The sequence below is a fragment of the Bradysia coprophila genome, unplaced genomic scaffold (genome assembly GCF_014529535.1).
Source record: "Bradysia coprophila strain Holo2 unplaced genomic scaffold, BU_Bcop_v1 contig_732, whole genome shotgun sequence".
Taxonomy (NCBI): domain Eukaryota; kingdom Metazoa; phylum Arthropoda; class Insecta; order Diptera; family Sciaridae; genus Bradysia; species Bradysia coprophila.
Genome location: NW_023503972.1, coordinates 6073001 through 6092313, shown reverse-complemented (window position 1 = coordinate 6092313; position 19313 = coordinate 6073001). Strand labels below are relative to the sequence as shown.

At 35.0% G+C, this 19313-nt stretch overlaps 1 protein-coding gene across 1 annotated transcript in view; it reads left to right on the top strand.

The window, feature by feature from the left end:
- Nucleotides 1-1042: 1042 nt before the first annotated feature.
- LOC119084368 overlaps nucleotides 1043-19313 on the top strand; it is a 28938-nt gene continuing 10667 nt past the window's right edge. The window contains exon 1 of the mRNA XM_037194317.1: nucleotides 1043-1412. The gene's annotated coding sequence lies outside the window, so the exon portion shown is untranslated. The remainder of the gene's footprint in view (nucleotides 1413-19313) is intronic.

Here is a 19313-nt window from a genome sequence, read left to right as displayed (position 1 = left end):
TGCTGTCACTGCGCTTATTTTCATGTGAACCAACTTCATATGGTGACACTTGTTCTGTGATGACAAATCTGAAGTTGGTTCACATGAAAATTAGCCGTAGAGAATGAAGTACTATGAAAAAAATGTGGCTCCTCTACAGGCCAACCCACATTGCAATGTGATGTAAATCAAGTGAAATCAAGTAGTCAATGGTTAGTATATTTACATGCTACATGCGTCGAAAACCGTACTTTTCATGTTTTAACCACTTCTTTCGACGCCCTCAGCATGTAAAATCCATTACATAACTCGGGATAAATATGAAAAGTCTCGTTTTCGTGTGTTTATTGACCTCGGCTTCGCCTCGGATCAACAAAATTCACACGAAAACTCTACTTTTCATCTTTTTATCCCTAGTCATGTAAAATACTAATACGCTTCAACAACCGATAGGACGGGATTTACATTTTCCGAATTTAATTTTAAAATTTATTTTAAAACTCAATTTGATTTGTTTTCCATCTTCTACTGCTACAGTACGCTCGACAAAACTAAGAACCAATTTCCTTCTATTAATCACATTTACGTTGGCTCTGTGGTCTCGCAAATATTCTGAAAGTGAAAGAGGAAAGTTAAGGATTCTTGAAGCAACGTTCAAAAAAAGGCTCGGAGCTTTCAAGTTTCATTGAATTTTCCATGGATGAAAGACCGCCTTAGGATTTTAGGCATTTTGACGATGTCTAATTTTACGAATACATCCACACTAGTCGGATGCCTATTTTCAAACCTATGAGTCTTAAGAAAGGTAACCAATGTAAATAAACACCGAATTCGCTTTTCACAAAGCCCAAACAACGACCACAAAACCAATAAGTCGCTCGACTTATTTACATATTTTTTTAACACCAAAAATGTTAAACCGAACATCATGTGTTGGTATACAATAAGGCATCGATGGACTATTTTACGATATATTAAATTCTTGTTGAATATAAGTTTGTGTGCGCAACCAGGTGAATTGCGCTTTTCTTTTGCTGAATTATTTTCAGTTTACTTTGAGCTGTTCGCCGTTCATGTTGTACATTTGTCTTAACATTGGCTTCGCGGTTCGCTGTTTTTTTTTCTTTCTTGTATCCATAAATTTTTATGTGCAGTACGTGCTAAATAGAAACATATAGCTCGCGTTTTTTGTTTTCCACCTCGTTGATTTTGACTCAGACTTTTAGTGTTAAAAAAGAAATTGTTCTTCGATACAGATAGAGAGAGAGAGAGAGGAGAAAAACCATTAAACTTTTAAATAACCAAATTTTGTTACAATCACAAAAAAAACTTGTGTTAAATATCACAGCATACGACAATTGTTTTATATACACATCTCCACCGATCATCTGGATTATATGGACTAAATATTGTGTACACATTGCCGACATGGGGTAAATATTTTTATTTCGTTAACTCCTCTATGTTGTATATATAAATGGTTGGATTGGATACAATATTGAAAATATTGCATTTGACTGTTCACAAAAAATACACTTTCTGATCGAATAAAAAAAAATTGGTTAAATTTGCAGAGCGCACGTGAAAGCTTGCCTAACTAGATTTCAGTTCATTTGACAAAATGTTATTTTTATGTGATTTTAATGTCGTAAAAATGTTTGATGACGAGATAATTCCATCAGGACGGTTTGTGCAATATCGGTTGATCACAAACATAGAAAGCGATTGTTTGTTTGCAAATATTATGGCAAAGTTAATTACTGTTTTGCATGAAACGTTGAAAGCAAAATTAATTTAATCAGGAAGTAAAATAACAAACACTCGTTTCTGGGGAGCAAACCAAGACTCTATAGTTTGGGGAGGTCACGCAGATCTCCATTTTATTAGATACGCGGGAACACACCTTTTCCATACAAACAAATTTACAAAAATTGAATTTGTATTCTGTGGTGAATTTTTTGTATGAAACGTGGTGTGTAACCCGCGTATCTGCATCTGCGTGACCTCCCCAAAGTATACAGCCTTGGGAGTAAACAGCTGATAGGGAAACATTATGGTTTGACGAAAAGACGTAAAGATTCGAGAAGGCGATTTGGTTTTCGGTCGTAGGAATTTTTTGTAAATTTGAATGACATTTTTGTTAGCTACCGTTGACCAAGCAGTATCTCAGACTCCAATGATTAAAGGGGTTTTCCGACTTCTGTTTCAGCTAAGACTTGAAATTTAAAACCATTGTCAAAATCCGACATATTTTCGGTGAATTCCAACAAATCAAAATCTGGATTCAGTATTTCATTTGAAGAAAATAGGAATCTAGACCTTTATTTGTTCAACGAAATTTATGTGGGGATTATCGATGAAAGACGCCATTTAACAAAGCAACAGACGTAATTATTTGCTTTAAATCAAACACAACAACTCTTAAATCAGACACTTAATTAAGTTCTAACAGTTTCGTGGCACAATACTGTGTTACGTGCCAGGAAACACACAATTTATTGGCAAGCTTGTTATACAAAACACTTCTAGGGTGCGTATGATAACATTCATATAACTAATCACTGAAATTATTTGGCAGAATGACTTTTGGTCATTTCTTCCCGAAATGTTTATTATTGGCAAATAAAACTTTCTGGAAGGGGTGCCACAACTTTACCTATTTCGTAATCTTTGTAAAGCGTAGCGAATATCTTTTTCTTTTGCCTATTCCTTTTATGAAAAGGAAAATTGAAACAACTCCATCCGAAAATCGAACTCGGGTCTTCTGTTCCGAGCTAGACCAAAGAAGCACTCTTTCATTTAAAATCTAATTTTGAACTGAGAGATTTATTCATGGCATACAGTATTGTCAAATTAAAGAAAATGTCCTATTCAATCAATTTGTAAGGAAACATCTTGCATGTTTGCATAAATACTGTCGTTAAATTGATCAACACGCACCGATATTTATACTCGAGCAAGTACTCGTATACGAACACGTCAGGTAAAAACGAGGGTGAGCGGTAATGTACTGTATGCGGACACGTTTTTCTTTATAAAAGAACGTAAAGCTATTGATATCTTGTAGCTTCATTGATTCGACGTGACGTTCGACAAATATTTTCTAATTTGGCCCATGTTTCATGAGAAGCTTCAACCCTTCGGTATTTTGGTTTCGATTTTCATTCACTGTAATGACATAAAACATTGTCCTTACACAATGTTAATTACGCTAAATGAAGCGCAACTGCTAATATTTATTGTCGATCCCAGCAATTGTCATTACTGTATGAGAGTAATGAAAGCACTGAATGAATACTCGACCAGGATTCATTTCAATGTGACCGCAGATTTCATCTCTGGATTGAAATTTCGGTGTATTTATCAAATGGTTTCCCAGTTGTACTGTTTGTTGGGTTGTTGTTGTTTTTTTTGCATACTATTCTTGTTCAACCATAATTATAATTAGCAATTCAGAATCTCTGCTGCGTCTGCTGTTTTAATCGCGCCGACATTTTCACTGAAAATTTTATGAATTATTTATATTTCATTTTAAAAGGTATTTAGACCATAAACGAATCAAAGTTATTAAAGCAAAAGAAATGGCATAATGAGCATATCTTTTACAGTAAATTATGCGATTCGCCCGGTGGGTGGATAAGTAATATGTATGATGATGATGATGATGTGGTACAAAATGAATATATTTCGTTCTCTTTTTCATATATGTGATTAAAGCAACAAAACTTGAAAAGAATTTTGCTCTGTAGCCGTAAAAAATTTTCATTTAACCTTTTTTCATATCGTTAAATTCGTAATTAATAAAAATTAAACTTATGAACGATAAAAAGAAGCTGAGTTCAATTTTTTTATTGTTTCACAGTCGTGTTATATGGTACTTTGAACACATTTCCTATTTCTTTTGTTAATTTAACATACGCATCGACTACGCATACATTGGCCCAATGAATATCAGATGTTCAGCTCATGTGCAGTTATTTTATTTGTTGATAATTTATCGGCCAGCTATAATTGTCTACTGTTTGACTACGAATCTTGTACTTCGTTAACTTCGAAATACATTCGTCTATGGAAGGGAGAAAGGTGGAAAGTTGTTGCTATATTTGAACACATCCAACAGCAGTGTAATACAACTTAAATATGTATTTGAGTAATGTCGCAATCTTTGGTAACAAAAATTTACTTGTTGATAGACTTTTTCACTCTTTCGATGACGTTGTCACTCTTTCGATGACGTTGTCACTCTTTCGATGACGTTGTCACTCTTTCGATGACGTTGTCACTCTTTCGATGACGTTGTCACTCTTTCGATGACGTTGTCACTCTTTCGATGACGTTGTCACTCTTTCGATGACGTTGTCACTCTTTCGATGACGTTGTCACTCTTTCGATGACGTTGTCACTCTTTCGATGACGTTGTCACTCTTTCGATGACGTTGTCACTCTTTCGATGACGTTGTCACTCTTTCGATGACGTTGTCACTCTTTCGATGACGTTGTCACTCTTTCGATGACGTTGCCACTCTTTCGATGACGTTGTCACTCTTTCGATGACGTTGTCACTCTTTCGATGACGTTGTCACTCTTTCGATGACGTTGTCACTCTTTCGATGACGTTGTCACTCTTTCGATGACGTTGTCACTCTTTCGATGACGTTGTCACTCTTTCGATGAGGCTGTCACTCTTTCGACGAAGTTGTCATTCTATCATTATGTATGGTTTCCACTCAACAAAAAGTACTCAGTGAGAGAGCCGTGATAGAGCAAGCTGTCAAATAAACAAAGAAAAATTGAAAAAACTCAATTTTGTCTCTCAAACGGAGTACTTATTTGGTTAGTGTAAAACAAGCATTAAGCTGTCACTCTTTCGATGAATAGATTGATTCAAAGAGGCGATTCGCTCAGTTTCACTATATATTCATTTTTTGTCGCTGTACGTTGTTGTTTAAATTTCCATTTAACACAATGGGAAAGAATGTGACACACGCGAAAAAAGCTCTCTTTGCATCGGTCTAATGTCACTCTATTTCGTAAAGTTGTCACTCTCTCGTAAAGTTGTCACTCTCTCGTAAAGTTGTCACTCTATCATGAAGTTTTCACTCTCTCGTTAAGTTGTCACTCTTTTCGATGAGAAGTCACTCTCTCGGTGAATTGTCACTCTCTCAATTTTCAATCATTATTAAAATTCCGTGTAAATAGATCGGAAGCAGAGAGGCCTAATTCCCATTCGGTCGAATAGATTTACCATTTAATTCTCGTTTCAGCGAATAGATTTATTATTTGTATAAATTGGAATGCGATTTACCTAAAATGTGATGCAATCGGCGGTAAACCAGAATAAAAAGTCAATGGCAAACTAGACAAAAAATACTTTTGAAAACAATTTCTGTTTCTGTGTTTTACTAGAGTTTTTGATTTTTTTAAATATAAAAATGAATGCAAAATTAACAAAGCCACAAAACGGAAAATGTGTCGGTTTTCAAAATTACATGAGTGTATTACTCAACTCATTCACGAAAAGTAAAACTTTCGTTGCCTTTATTGAGAAAAATGTTTTATTGAAATAACTCGGTGATAAATGATTTTGTATTCAGGCGGGCCAAAAACTTCCCGTTCTCACACCCGTCCCACTTTTTCGTCTGTCAATTTTTGTTCAGAATATGACTTTTTGGTACGCCTGAATATAAATTAGGTGTAATTTTTGGTTCTAGTGACATAATATACTATTTTGGACACACGATGCGTATTCTGCACATCTAGTGCCGAAAATAGCATATCATCTAGTGCAGGGCAAATGAAAAGTGTCAATTAATTTTGTAATTGGTGAATTTTCTATATACACCACAGCACAATTGCGTTGATTTGGTACTAACAATTCACCACGCCATTCAAATGTGATTTTGCTGAATTGGTTAATTAAAATGGTTCCCGTGTATCTAATAAAATGACGATCAGCCTGACCTCTCCTAAGTTTACACCCTTGTTGTGGACGTCGTCGTAAGAAGTGCATGAACTATGAAAAGTACGGTTTCCGACTCATGTAAAGTATTTGCTCTGTACTGTTGAAGTTATCAAACTAGTAAATGTGTTCAAAGTGGAATGAGACACAGCTGTAATTAATGAAATTTAAACTCTTTTTTTTAAATGAACGAGAAAGAAAGAAAAACAGCTAAATCTGCTGTGCATTCATGTTCTTTGTATTATTCGTTACCATTATTAATAACAATTTGTGAACTGTGGAAGCGCATGTTAAAGATAAGCATAAATTACATATCATTATATTTCCATTTTATCCACCCGAAAAAAAACCTGGTGTGTGCTCGATGGACGCCAGTTATTATTGTTTATTATTTAAGCATAAAAACACTCTTCTTCCACTTTGGACTTCGCTCTATTGAAATGATAATTTTTCTTCGTCTTCTTCTTCTGCGAACAAAAATTTATTAATCAAATTAATAATTTTCACAGTTCGACGATCTACTTTCTATTATTTGGTTATAAATGCGTTATTTGTGTAAAATATAATGTGTACATGCAAACACACACACATATCACAGCCGAAAAATTAATAATCTCTAATGGATTTCAACAAGTTACGCCATATGTTCTAGATATAATATGAAATAACCATATGCAAGACTTTGATGGATCCATACCAGGTAATATTCAAACGGCAATCATGTTTGCGTGCATATTTTAAATGTAAATTCCATAATAGTTACAATAAAGCAAAAGCTTAACTGATTTCAAGCTTACCATCCATATGGAATGGTTGAACTGAATCAATTCCAATTTGAATCTGATGACCGGAAACATCGGCAATATTATGCTCTCCGACAAAGTCGATTTATTAGAATCAATAACTAAGGCCAAAGTCAGTCAAATAGGATTCTGTTAGTATAGATTGGGCTGTGAGAAGTGAGATGTGTATTAGTTCATATTGGCGATTTTCACGACGAAAATATGTCACTGCCGTTCTATATACGGACGGGTTGGCTCAGCCTTCCACCAAAATGATCCGGGTTCGATTCCCGTGTCAAACAATTACACATGGAATTTTTCTAACGATTATATCGCATTGGTACCGTCCTGAACTTCACTCAAGCTTCATAATTTGGGTAGTTGCAGTGTGTTTGATGCCATTGTAACGATGTACACACAGAATGACTCGTATGAGGCAACTCAAATTTGTCTGCATGTGTCTAGTCTACATTCAGGCGAGATATCAATTAGAGCATACTTTGAGGCGTGGTTCAGAAGTTTTGTTGTTGGCCGTAAAGGGCTGTTAGTGAGGTCTCTTAACAAACAAATCAAATCTAACTGAACTGTACTTCGTGTAATGACAATATCTTCCGCTACGCAGTAATCTCGCCACTATCTATGTATCAGGTAGAAACATTTGGGGACGATATTTTTTCCGCTATGCATCGAAATATAACAAAGAAATTGTGTTTACCAGCAGCAGTGCTTCTGGTCAACGTATAACAGAGAAAATAACAACTGGCCAATCCTACCACACAACGTATAAAGAACTTAGTGGAAAAGAGATGCAAGATTTTGGTAGAGTAGACGTATGAAATTCTCTCACGAAATCATGCATCTCCTTTGTACTAAACTTTTTATGCGCCGCCGGGCAGATAGTGTAAAATACATTTTTACCAACAAGGTGCAAAAATTCTATTTGCACCCATAGAGTCTTAGTCCGAGTTCTTATGTCATCCTTCAAGCTTCAAATAATTACTAGTACGCTTGAACATGTAATCAAAAATTAACCCTTACAAGACGATTGTAATTCATTAGTGTTCACTGGTCATGACTTTTTAAATTTTAAAAACTTACCTCTTTAAACTTTAAGTTGTTTTTTGCGCATTTTATCCTTGAGTTCTAGCGTTGTGAGCAAGATGGTCACTGAGGAGTGATGAGATCTAACGAACTGACCTCTAGAGGCCTTCAACTATCCTTAAAAACAAAATACAGTTGAAAAAAAACTGATGGAAGCTCACTTTATCCTTGAGTTCTAGCGTTGGGAGCACTTAGAGGACATTCAAGAATTGTCATATTGTTCAGGTAATTTCTCATTTTATTTAGAGAAAAATGTCTGTGGAAAAGGGGGTGTTTCATAGCGGTATATCTCATGTTCCTCTGATACGTACAAGCTCGGCCGACTAGATCTGAAAGTACTATTCACCAGCTTTCCAACGCGCCCTCTAACGTCAAATTTTATTTAGAACTGGCCGAAATGAAAGTTAGCGGTTATTCCGGTACACTTTTTAGGAACCCAGGATAACTCAGTGAACTTTAAATTTTCAAAAAAAAGTTTTTCTAGCGATTATAGGTATTGAGCCAACCTTTCCGATTCTGGTTCAACTATAAAAAAAATATTCAGTTTTGACCGAGATATTACCAATTTTAAGTTTTACACTAATATGGTTCAAAGCACAAAAAAAAAATAGTTTGGAAAGTCTGGCCCCCCAATCATATCCAGTCGTCAAAAATCAAAAAAGTTATGAATCGACATAAGAAACCAGACTAACTCTTCATTTTTCCTTGCATAAACTGTTCAAACAATTCGTGAACATCGGTGTCTCCACGAAAGCAACTTGAATCTTCCTTGTACAAACTGGCCTAACAATTGTATGTTTCGACAATTGGGTACATGCATATATACAGTTACATCAATATTTCCACGCTGCAAATAGTGTATTTGTGTGGTACTTGTACTTCAGGTCTGGGTGCAAATAGCATATACCTCCATTAGCGTTTAGATCATATTACAAGCCATACGAAACGCAGAGATCCTCTTACCATTTTTGTTTTGTTTTCGTTTACCATTATATCAACGAACAATGGCTGTGAAAGTAACTCGCAACAACAAAGGATTAACACAATTGCAGTGTTGATAACAATACAAAAAAGACAGAAAAAAAATGAAAATTCATCCAATAAAATCTGTGGAGCACGAAATTTAAGTGTCACATTGAAGTCAACACACATCACAATGAAAAAGAGTTTCAGAATTTCACGGTTCAACGAACTGTGCGAAAATGTGTTACAGAAAAGTCAAGTCCAACAACAAACAAACAAACATAGAGACGACGATATGATGATTTTCTACTTCTCTTTTTTTTTCCTATTTTATCAAGGAAAGCTATCCATGTGAGTGCACAATTTGCTGTACAGCAAAAAAAAAAAAAAAATTTTTCCAATATATGAGTTACTTAAGTTAGCTCCATACGAATCATCACTGAAAAATTGCACATTATAATCTCGTAACGGCTTTTCAGATCGACTTGGTGAAAAGTTGTTGAACAACATTGGGATCATTTTGTTGCATCGATCAAAGCTGGTATTGCCTTATTGAACTAGTTAAATTTAAAAAAAAATGATTTTTGAAGATCGCAATATAACCTGAATTACATACGGGGTCTGGGTATCATACATACACAGTATAGGAATGACAAAACGTTATGTCCATTGTGTGTGGAATGAATAGCGTTCATTCAACTTGCGGTGATAACAGGCCTTCAACTTTGTTAGACTAATTAAGTTACCGAGAATTTAATTACGAACGATTTCCTAGGAACCGATACCGTAATTACCTTTTTAATGCGAAAGCATACTCAAACACCATGGGTTAATGTTTTGAAACTGAAGATTCATTGCTGCGCTGAAACTTAATTGGTGTATTCATCAATATAGAGCTTTTATGTTGAAGAGTCCACATTGTCAAAAGGTTGAATAAATGAATGTTCAGATTGTTGAATTTCGAAAGGGGGAATGTTTAGAATGCCAAATATTCGAGACAGTGAATTAGTAGAATGGAGTAGAGCAAATAACATGTTGAACGTCACACATCGCAGAAAATGGAAATGGATGTGAAAATGATGGCATTCAGCCGAGGGGGACCGCACTGAAAAGAGCTGCAATCTGAAAAAAAGAGTTGCACGCAAAAATAAAGAGTTGCAAAAGAGTTGCACGCAGAAAAAAGAGTTGCAATAGAGTTGCACGCGGAAAAAAAGAGTTGCAAAAGAGTTGCATGCCGAAAAAAAGAGTTGCAAAAAGAGATGCAAATTCAGTGCGGTCTCCCTAGCATTCGGCACCTACAAAGAATAAATTACATTTAATGCAATGGGAATAGCTATTTTCATAACTAGGTAGTAAATGGGGTTGTTTTGCGCACAAGATGCGTCATTATTTCGTTTGTATCGACAATCCCACATCTAGTGCGTAAAACACCATTTAGACACTTAACGGGAAAATAGCTATCTTGAAAGATCTACCGTGCACAAGGTAAATAAACTAACTGAAGGTAACGCAAATCCGTACATGGATCCCTACTTTCGGATGAATATAATTTTGATAATGTTAGATACCGGTGTAATTCACAAATCTTATATTCACCCGAAGCTTGATGTCCGTGTTTCTTGCTATTATCTGACTGTTTGCGTTATCTTCAGTAAGTTTATATACCTTGATCGTGCCAGTGCCTTGCATGACAAGCCAAGTTTTCGACTTGTCTGACATGACAGGCCTTTGAAAAACAATGTTTTTTTTTTTTAAATAGGTTTAAACTACGCATGCGCGCCTGAAGGGAAAAGAATCACAATTTATATATGAAAAGACCTGAGCGAAACGGGAGGAGTGATTGATGTTTACGACTGACGTGCGTAATTTCTGAATGAGAGTATTAGGTCCCTTATTTGACATTTCGAAAATTAACCGCTCCTGCCTGATTTATTTTACTCTGCCCCGTGGTAGAAGTTAAGCCGCGGTGAAGATTGAATAATAAAGCATCGATCCTTCTAACACTTGCATTAATATCGTCCCAAGAACCCGTGTGCAGAATTATCAAGCTGCAAAGTAACGTTTTGCTCAGTCTTTCAATTTTCAGTTCTAATTTTCACAAGCTTTCGCTAAGTTATTGTCATCATTGTCTGTATCAATACTCTCTCTAGCAAACTGTACTGAACGGTGTTTTATTTGGAAAATAAGTCAAGTGTCACGTAACTCAAGTGTAATTTATTGCCAAGATTTTTTGGTGTTAGTCAATGGATACATTGCCATCAAATCGGTCTAACCTAATTTTTGTCAAATTGTAACTGTTAAATTCGTCAAAATATATGTTTACCATCCACGTAAGAACAGAATTAATTGAATTAAACTAACGATTTACCGCTGATAAGTGTGCCTGTCTTTAGCTTAACTGTTTTGCATTCATTCAATCTGTAATTACCAACCGCATAATTGTCCATCATCTATTAAAGATTAATGCAGAAATTGTCAAGTAAAATGGGTCAAGGCTGCCTGTTCGAACGAAGAACATTTTCATCTCACACAGCTCAACTCAACCAGTCATTCTGGTTTTCAAGCAAAATTTTTATGACCTCCTGACCATCATAATGTGCATATAAATTCTTAAAACGTTAAAATATTCAAAGTCGATTCAAGTTTACGGTTCGATACAGAGAGTACATAGAGCCCACTTTGCGTCGCAGTTAATGTAGAAAGATATAATGTTGGCGACTCTTTTTAGTTCACCAGTTCTTTCTCAATTATGTTTACCTTTTCTTCACACACACACACAACACCGTAACCACACATTATTATCGATAGGCTGTGTAAGTCGACTCTGAATGATTTTATTTTATGCGTTTTGTTCATTTAAATTGATATCTTCGTTCGGTATTTTGGTCTATTTTTTAGCAGACTCGTAAAGTGGCAGGAAATAATGTCTGTCCGACTAATTGTTGACATAAAGAAGCGGTGTTGGTCTGGTATCATATACTCGTCCATGTGTAATTATATATGTAGACGAGTAGGTAATGTTTTTCTTCCTATTCTTTACTATTGGCAGAGAGTTCTCTGCTGAGGTTTAGTTGTTTTTATCTAACAGAACTCAATAACTAAAGGTCATCCATCATATTTTTGATTTTTCTTACCCTTGTCTCTTTATATCCAATTTTTGATTCTGACCAACGCACTTCAAGCATGGATGGTCCTCTAAATAGGGTACTGAAACTGGACAGTGTATCGAACAAATTTTGGCACTGTAAAAAAATTCGGACACTTTTTTCATACAAAGTAGTACTCTATTTGGCAGCTGTCATTAAGAGCACTTTTTCTTGAAGTGCGTTGTTCTCACTTAAGTGACTTGATCACTTGAGGGACGCATTTCAAACGAGGAACTGATAAGTTGGTATGCCAGTGGCTGATAGAAAGAACATGTGAATGACAGATGGTTCCTATGGTAGACTATAGAATGTTTAAAGAGAATGTCAAAAAGAGTGGCACCCATGGAACTCAGTTAAACTTCCATCAAAATTTTGACGTATCACCTATCGAAACCAATTCTTTTAACTCTCTATACAAGAGAATTGCACAGACAATTGATTCCATTTTCTCTCATATGTGCCAACTGTCATAGGTCTGTTCCATCATACAGTAAAAACGATTTTTAACAAGTCGAAAACGCACTAGAGACCTTAATGCTTTTGCGAACATTTCGTCAACAATAATTTTTTTCGCTAAAAAATTTTTATGAACAATAAATCAACGCGACATCACAGCGTAGCGACGCTGTTGCAACATTATAATTTCATCTTTAGAGAAGATTTTCTTTTCTTCGAATAACTTAATTAACAAATTTTTCGATGTCGTATTCGTCGTCGAATATCCCGTTCCCTATTTGTCCAACATTCTCAAGAAACTTTAATTAAGTGAAATGTATAAAAATTGACTAATGACAACTCACTTGAAGCATGAGTGGTACTGAAAACTATACTGAAGCATGAGTACATACTATTAATAAAGTCCTGAAATGATTTTGACCATGTGCAACACTTTGTCTTTGTCTTTCGTTACTCATGATAAATGCTAAATAAGAAAGACCGGCAGTGCTTTAATGAGACTAATTTTCAATTATTCCCACGCTGATTAGTCTTCTTCAAGTTACGTACGTAACGCTTTATGTGTTTCAAATCTAATTGAATCATGTAAATCTTGTAATTTTTCATAAAAGATGTGCATCAGAAACGCATAATATGGAGATGCAACTACAGGAAAATGCTACTCGTAACAAACAATTTGTTCACAAGACATGTGAGCTGGCTAACGTTTTAACGTTTCATAATAGGGAGCCGTTTGACGCGTCGACGCAAAATGTCACAAACAAACTGACAGTGTACCTTACATTCGACTAACGCTCATAGCAAATGAATGGATAGAAACATTCTCCCATTTTTTGCACATTTTCCTAAATTTTCACACATGTTTTCCCAATTTTATTTGAAAAATGTGTGGATCACTCGCTATCTACGAGTTTAACACAAGGGTGGACTGACACACAAACGCCTTTCGGGTGCAAAAATGCCAAAAATTCCTAAAATGATCTTCATCATACAAATTGAAAAGTCTTTCGGGGAAGGGGCTTAACAGATTCAACCATTCGATAGATCATTTTCAAGTAACGGTTACTTTCAAACGTAGGCTCCAGAGAAATCATAAGCGCGGCCACTCATGGCTGGGATTAGTTTCGTTGTGTTTTATTTAACACAAACTTTTATGTCAAAAAGGAGCTTCCATTGGAGTACTAAATTTAAAATCCTGTGTAAAATATAGAACTAACAATAGGCGGCGGTTCAAAATCTCTCGTTCAAATAACATTATTTTTAGCGTAGATGACATTACAAACGAACCTTGAAGCCGATCTATAAAGCTTTTTGGCGCCTTTTCTCAACGCACTCCAAGAACAGGCACAAGAATAGATTTTATGACTGTCAAAAAGTCTCTTATTTTGGTCCCCGCAGTGGTATTTATGTGGTACCAACATAAAAAACTTAATTTATATGAAAAATACTGACGTCGAGTAGGACCCTTATTTTAAATATGTTCTTGTGCCTGTTAAGGAGTGCGTTTCTTTTCTTCACTCTAAGCGCCTTCTCCTACACTTCACAGGAGCGCCTTTAAGTAGTCAGTACGGCCATGTTAAAAATGGATATATCGAACAAAGCCAACGCTTTTTTTGGCTGCCATTGTCATCGACGCAGCCGGCGCACAGACCTATGTCATTTATTTTTAAATAAAATTTACGGAGCGATATTTGACTCCAAAAAATATTTTTTTTAACAATTGAATTTTTGTGCATTGCAATTCTGCTATTAAATTTCAGTAATTTCAGTGAAAGTTTTTTTTTTAATTTTATTTTATTAAATAGACTGAGCTCTCTGCTTCATCATATTGTTACATATTTTCGTTTTCATTTTATTGTTTAGCAAACGTGTGATCGCGGTGTGATGGTAAATTTACCATCATACAGCTTAAAACTATTTTTTTTTTAATTTTCGCTAGGTATCGTCTTACACACAATAAATCTCATGAAATATTATCTTTGAAATCATAACAATCATTTAATTCAATTACAGAATGATGCGCTCGAATTTGTCGTCGCGTCTGTTGTTTTTGTTTTATTCGAAAAACGAAATTAACTTGAAAAGAAAAATATGGATAAATGGTTGAGAGTAATACACACGGCTATTATAGCTGACAATAGATTACAATATACCAGTTAGTTGTAATGCAAGCCACTGTATAATTATGTCATTGCATCACAGACTTCGACATAATATTTTATTAGAGTTTACCTATTGAGGTGCTCATTATATTGTTCGATAAGGTAGATGACGCAGGTTTTACCTTTTATTCAGAAATTGCTTCACATTTTCCAATTATTAGTTTTCAATTTTCTACCATGGCGGCCTGAGCACTTTGTGTAACCATGTAGCAAGTACGGATTTTTGTTGTGCGCTATTAATAAAAGTTGTTTTTTTTGCTTCATTTTTTCTTTTGAAAGCCGCATTTTTATGCATAATATGTTTTAATTCGTTGGGTTCTTAGGTTGTTGACATCTCGTGTAGTATGTGTGTCTGTTCAATGCACTTGGTATACATAAACGTATTTCTTGTTACACAAAAAAATGCTTCTGCAATTTTACATTAATTAAATGCAAATTAACGAAATGTGAGTTTCGTTTAATTTTTCTCTCTTTTTTTTGAAGCGAAATTCATTAGTCCATAACGAAAATAAATTATTCCTTTGACTGCAGTTGATATATGAACTTGAAAGTTTGCTCAATAAAGATGGCATTTGTTGACGTGGAAAATTCGATGTCGAAAGCCTTACTTTCCATAGTTAATACTATTTTACGTACATGCGTCGAAAACAGTACTTTTCATGTTTCCTAGCACTACTTTCGACACCCTCAGCATGTAAAATCCACTACATAACTTGGTATAAAAAGGTGAAAAGTCTCGTTTTATTGACCTCGGCTTCACCTCAGATCAACAAAATGCACACGAAAACTCTACTTTTTATCCCTAGTCATGTAATAGTAGAATACTGTAGATTACTATACCAGTTAAGTAATTTAATATCTCGTATCCAGATCAATCAATCAATCAATCAATCATTTTAAGCAGACTTAAAGTATAGCAGGGAATGGTTATATTACCTCCCTAGTAAAGTAATATATATTACACACTTGTCGCGAAGAAGTCGAGGCTTGCCGAGACTAATAGTGACAAGAGTGTACTCTATTTTATCACATAAGCGAAAACGAGACAACAACATAGAAATGAAGTGTAATTTTTGAATTATTCTTCTAGTTAAGTAATTTTGACATCCGAAAATCGCGCGTATGTGATAATAGTATATTACTTCCGAGGTTCCAAGTTGTGTATTTGATAAGTGGGGTGTTACAGCCCGACCCGAAGGGGAGGGCTGTATTCCTCACTTGTCAAATACACAACTTGGAACCTCGCAAGTACAATGCTTTACGTGATTAGGAAATGTAAATGAAAATGAAACATGCCGTAACACGTAAACAACTATTTCGTCGTACATCAGTATATAAAGCTACATCAGATTTTTCTTTGTTACATGTTGTTTGCCATCATAATGTTGTGGAACAAAAACTTTTTCCGGAAAATTAAATATCGTTTTTCCAGCTGGAAACGACATTTATATGAAAACCTTTATCGTCGAATATCTCCGGAACTAAAATATTGAAAAATTTCTTGTGGTTTGGAAAGTATAGCTTATTACCGATATTTGATGGAAGAACGTTTTTGACAGAGTCGAAATTTTTCATACAAGAGATGTCATTCGCAAGCTAAATTCAATTACTTCTTATTTTAACCAACCGGCCGAGCATGTTCAGAAGCCAGAGATTTTCTAAGTTTTGTTTACATCATTCTTCGCTATAATTTGGGATACTAGTTCTCTAGTGTTTCGTACACAGACCGTTCATAACTACTTCCCCTCTCCTTCATTTTTGTTCTATTTTTGGGACGTTACTGACGATTTTCCCTATGAAAATTACAATTGACTTTTACGGAAGCTTTTTCGTGTCACATAACTATTTTATTGATCCCGTTCCTCGATGAATTATTTTTTGTGACTGTTTAGACTATTTATAAGTTTTTTGGCCATTGTCTCGGCTAACATTTCGTCTTTTAACAAGTTTAAAGTCACAGAGGTCAGTTCCAAAAAATCAGTGACGTCTTCATCGTCCCTGTTCTAGAACTAATAGACGATTTTATGAATAGTTACACGATAACACCAATAAATGTTTTCTCACATTAACCTGTTACAGACGGCAAGCATATGACCAGTATTGTTATCGGCTCTATTACTTCTAGTATTTTTAATCGATTGATTTCAAATCTTCAAAAATATTATGAGAGTGAGGCGACTGAGGCTTGTATTGTTTCCCATTTTATAAATTTTAGTTTAGAAGGGAATAATAGAACACAGAAGAGGATGATTCCAATTATTTTTCAATTTAAATTTCATGTAGAAAGACAAGAAGAAAAGTAAGCAGTAACAAAGACTAGTAGTAGAACATAAGCAATATACTAGCATTCCATCCTAGGTGCTATAGTACTAACACCTTCCGTTTAAAATTTTGGTAGAGATAGAGCGACTACTTAAACGATTTTACTTCGCGAGCAAGTTTTTCGAAACTGAACACGTTGCCCAATTTCTAAATTCAATCACTGCAGTGAAATTGAAGGAAACTTCAAACAAGACGTCTCTAACAACTGCCTTTGGTTGTTTCAAATTTCTAGGCTAATCAATAAAGGGCTAGACAGGTCCCATCCAAAAGATGGGATATAATCATTGAAATTAATTAACTCAAAACATTGCTCAAAATCAATAAGCTAATCAACGGTCAGTGTACCTACCATTGAAGCACACATTTATACCAAAGTCAAGACCAATCAATTCGAATGATTTTTTGTTTAATATTATTTCAATTTCAATTAATTAAATTGGGTAAATATTGTTATTTTAACCATCAATCAATTTCAGACTTTCTAGCAGAGTTATTAAACACTTTCATAAAAATTTAATCAGAAAAATATTGTGTTCTTCGATGGGTATAAATTATATACGATGTGTACGAACTCATGTCTATATATGCGAAATGTAAAAGTTTTAATTGTTAAAAATATAATAAAAAAAAACATTTTTTGTTCAATAGCTTGGTATAATATCCAACAAAAAAATTGATTTCAACATATTGTTATACATAATATTTAAGTGTTCAGTGGCAAGGCCAGGGCCGTAAGAAACAGCTCTCGCCGCAACAATTTCCCCTCGTCAACTCTAGAACAATCTGAGCGTTTTTAGGAAACGTTCAAAGAATCTGAACACGAAACTATCAGATCGTGTTCTGCTGTTCAAACTGTACTTGTAGAGTGTGGGTTTTTTGTAAGATTTTGCAGAAATTGCCGCCATTGTAAAAATTGTGTTATGTTGCTCTCGAAAAGTCGAAAAAATGTAATTTTCGGTCATTAGTACCAACGCGAAAGAGACCTATAATTCCAAAAATTTTCTTTGACTTTTTGACTGTCAAACTTGACAAAAGAACAAAAGGAAAATTTTTATAGTTCATTTTCGAGTCGCTTTGTGTAGTTAGAGCAAGTTTTAGAGGAAGCTGATTCCAAATCGTAGCTAAATTATTCAATACCCAATTAATTATTACCCAATGACGCCGTAAGTGCGCTGAAAATGCACTCAAAATTTAAATTCTGAAGCACACTTACGGCGGGAAATGTAATGTTCTAGACCGGTGCGTTGTGACAACATTTTAAACGGTGACGTCCTATAATTCGAAAAATACACCATGAACAGAAACACCATATTAAGGACAAATGCTCATATAACCTCTTGCAAAAGTCCGTGAATCTGACATATGCAGATTGGTTTTTTAATGTTACAACTTGGCAACGGACTAAATGCAACAGTAGAACTCACCCACAGCGCAAGGCCATTATAGATCATTTTCATGACCTTGTAAACGTCAGACACGATCCCAGCTGTCAGACATGTCGAAAAATAACGAATGAATTGAACGAACGATTTTCATGTAAAAACCAGTAAATTGAACGCAGTCAACGTCAATTGATTGAGGTTAAGGACTGCTTGACGAAAAATTAAGTGGGGTTACGTTGACGAGTACCGTATAATGAAAATGATCACGGCAGAGTAAAAGTAAACCTGGCAGGAGCGGTTCATTATTGAAACGTCAAAGGAGGGACCTAATACATTGTATGAAAATGAACTCAAATGAACACTGACATAAGTTGAAAAATTTAATTCGCAAAAAACATACGGCTACTAGATTATTCAGGTCCCTAGTCAAACAAGCGCTACTGCCTGGGTTACTTTTACTCTGCCGTGAAATGATCTATACTAATTCAGCTGAAAATAAACTTTAGAAGGCGATAATAAGGGCCAATTCTTTGTCATAGTAAAATACGCGATAAAACGACGAAAATAAGTTTTTCCAAGTAATGTTATCCCTAGAGTACCTAAAGACACCGTTTCGTTCCGCTAAATTAAAAAACTACAAAGTTCCTCTTTACAATTCCCGTGAAATGTAAAGTGAAGACAGACACATTGGGGAACTCATCAGGGTGGGTAAAATTTACCATCAAGAAAGTGAAGCAGAAAATTAAACCAAATAAAGACTCAAAATATCAATCGAAAAAACTTTTAATTTTAACAAATAACAAATTCAGACCTCCAGTTATCAGCTCACGCACGTATCACTAAGCTAAAAATTTCAAAGTTCTATTTATCTGATACGGTTATGCCCAAGGTCTTATATTGGGAGGTTAAACTGTTCAGACCGCAGAACAGCTGTTGTAAATTTTGCACTCCAATGACACCCACCCAGTGTATTACCACTATTCATCATATCATAGTCAAATTCGAAGGAAGTGTGTAAGTTTTGCAATTAGATAAGACTCACGCATCATGTTATAGATAAA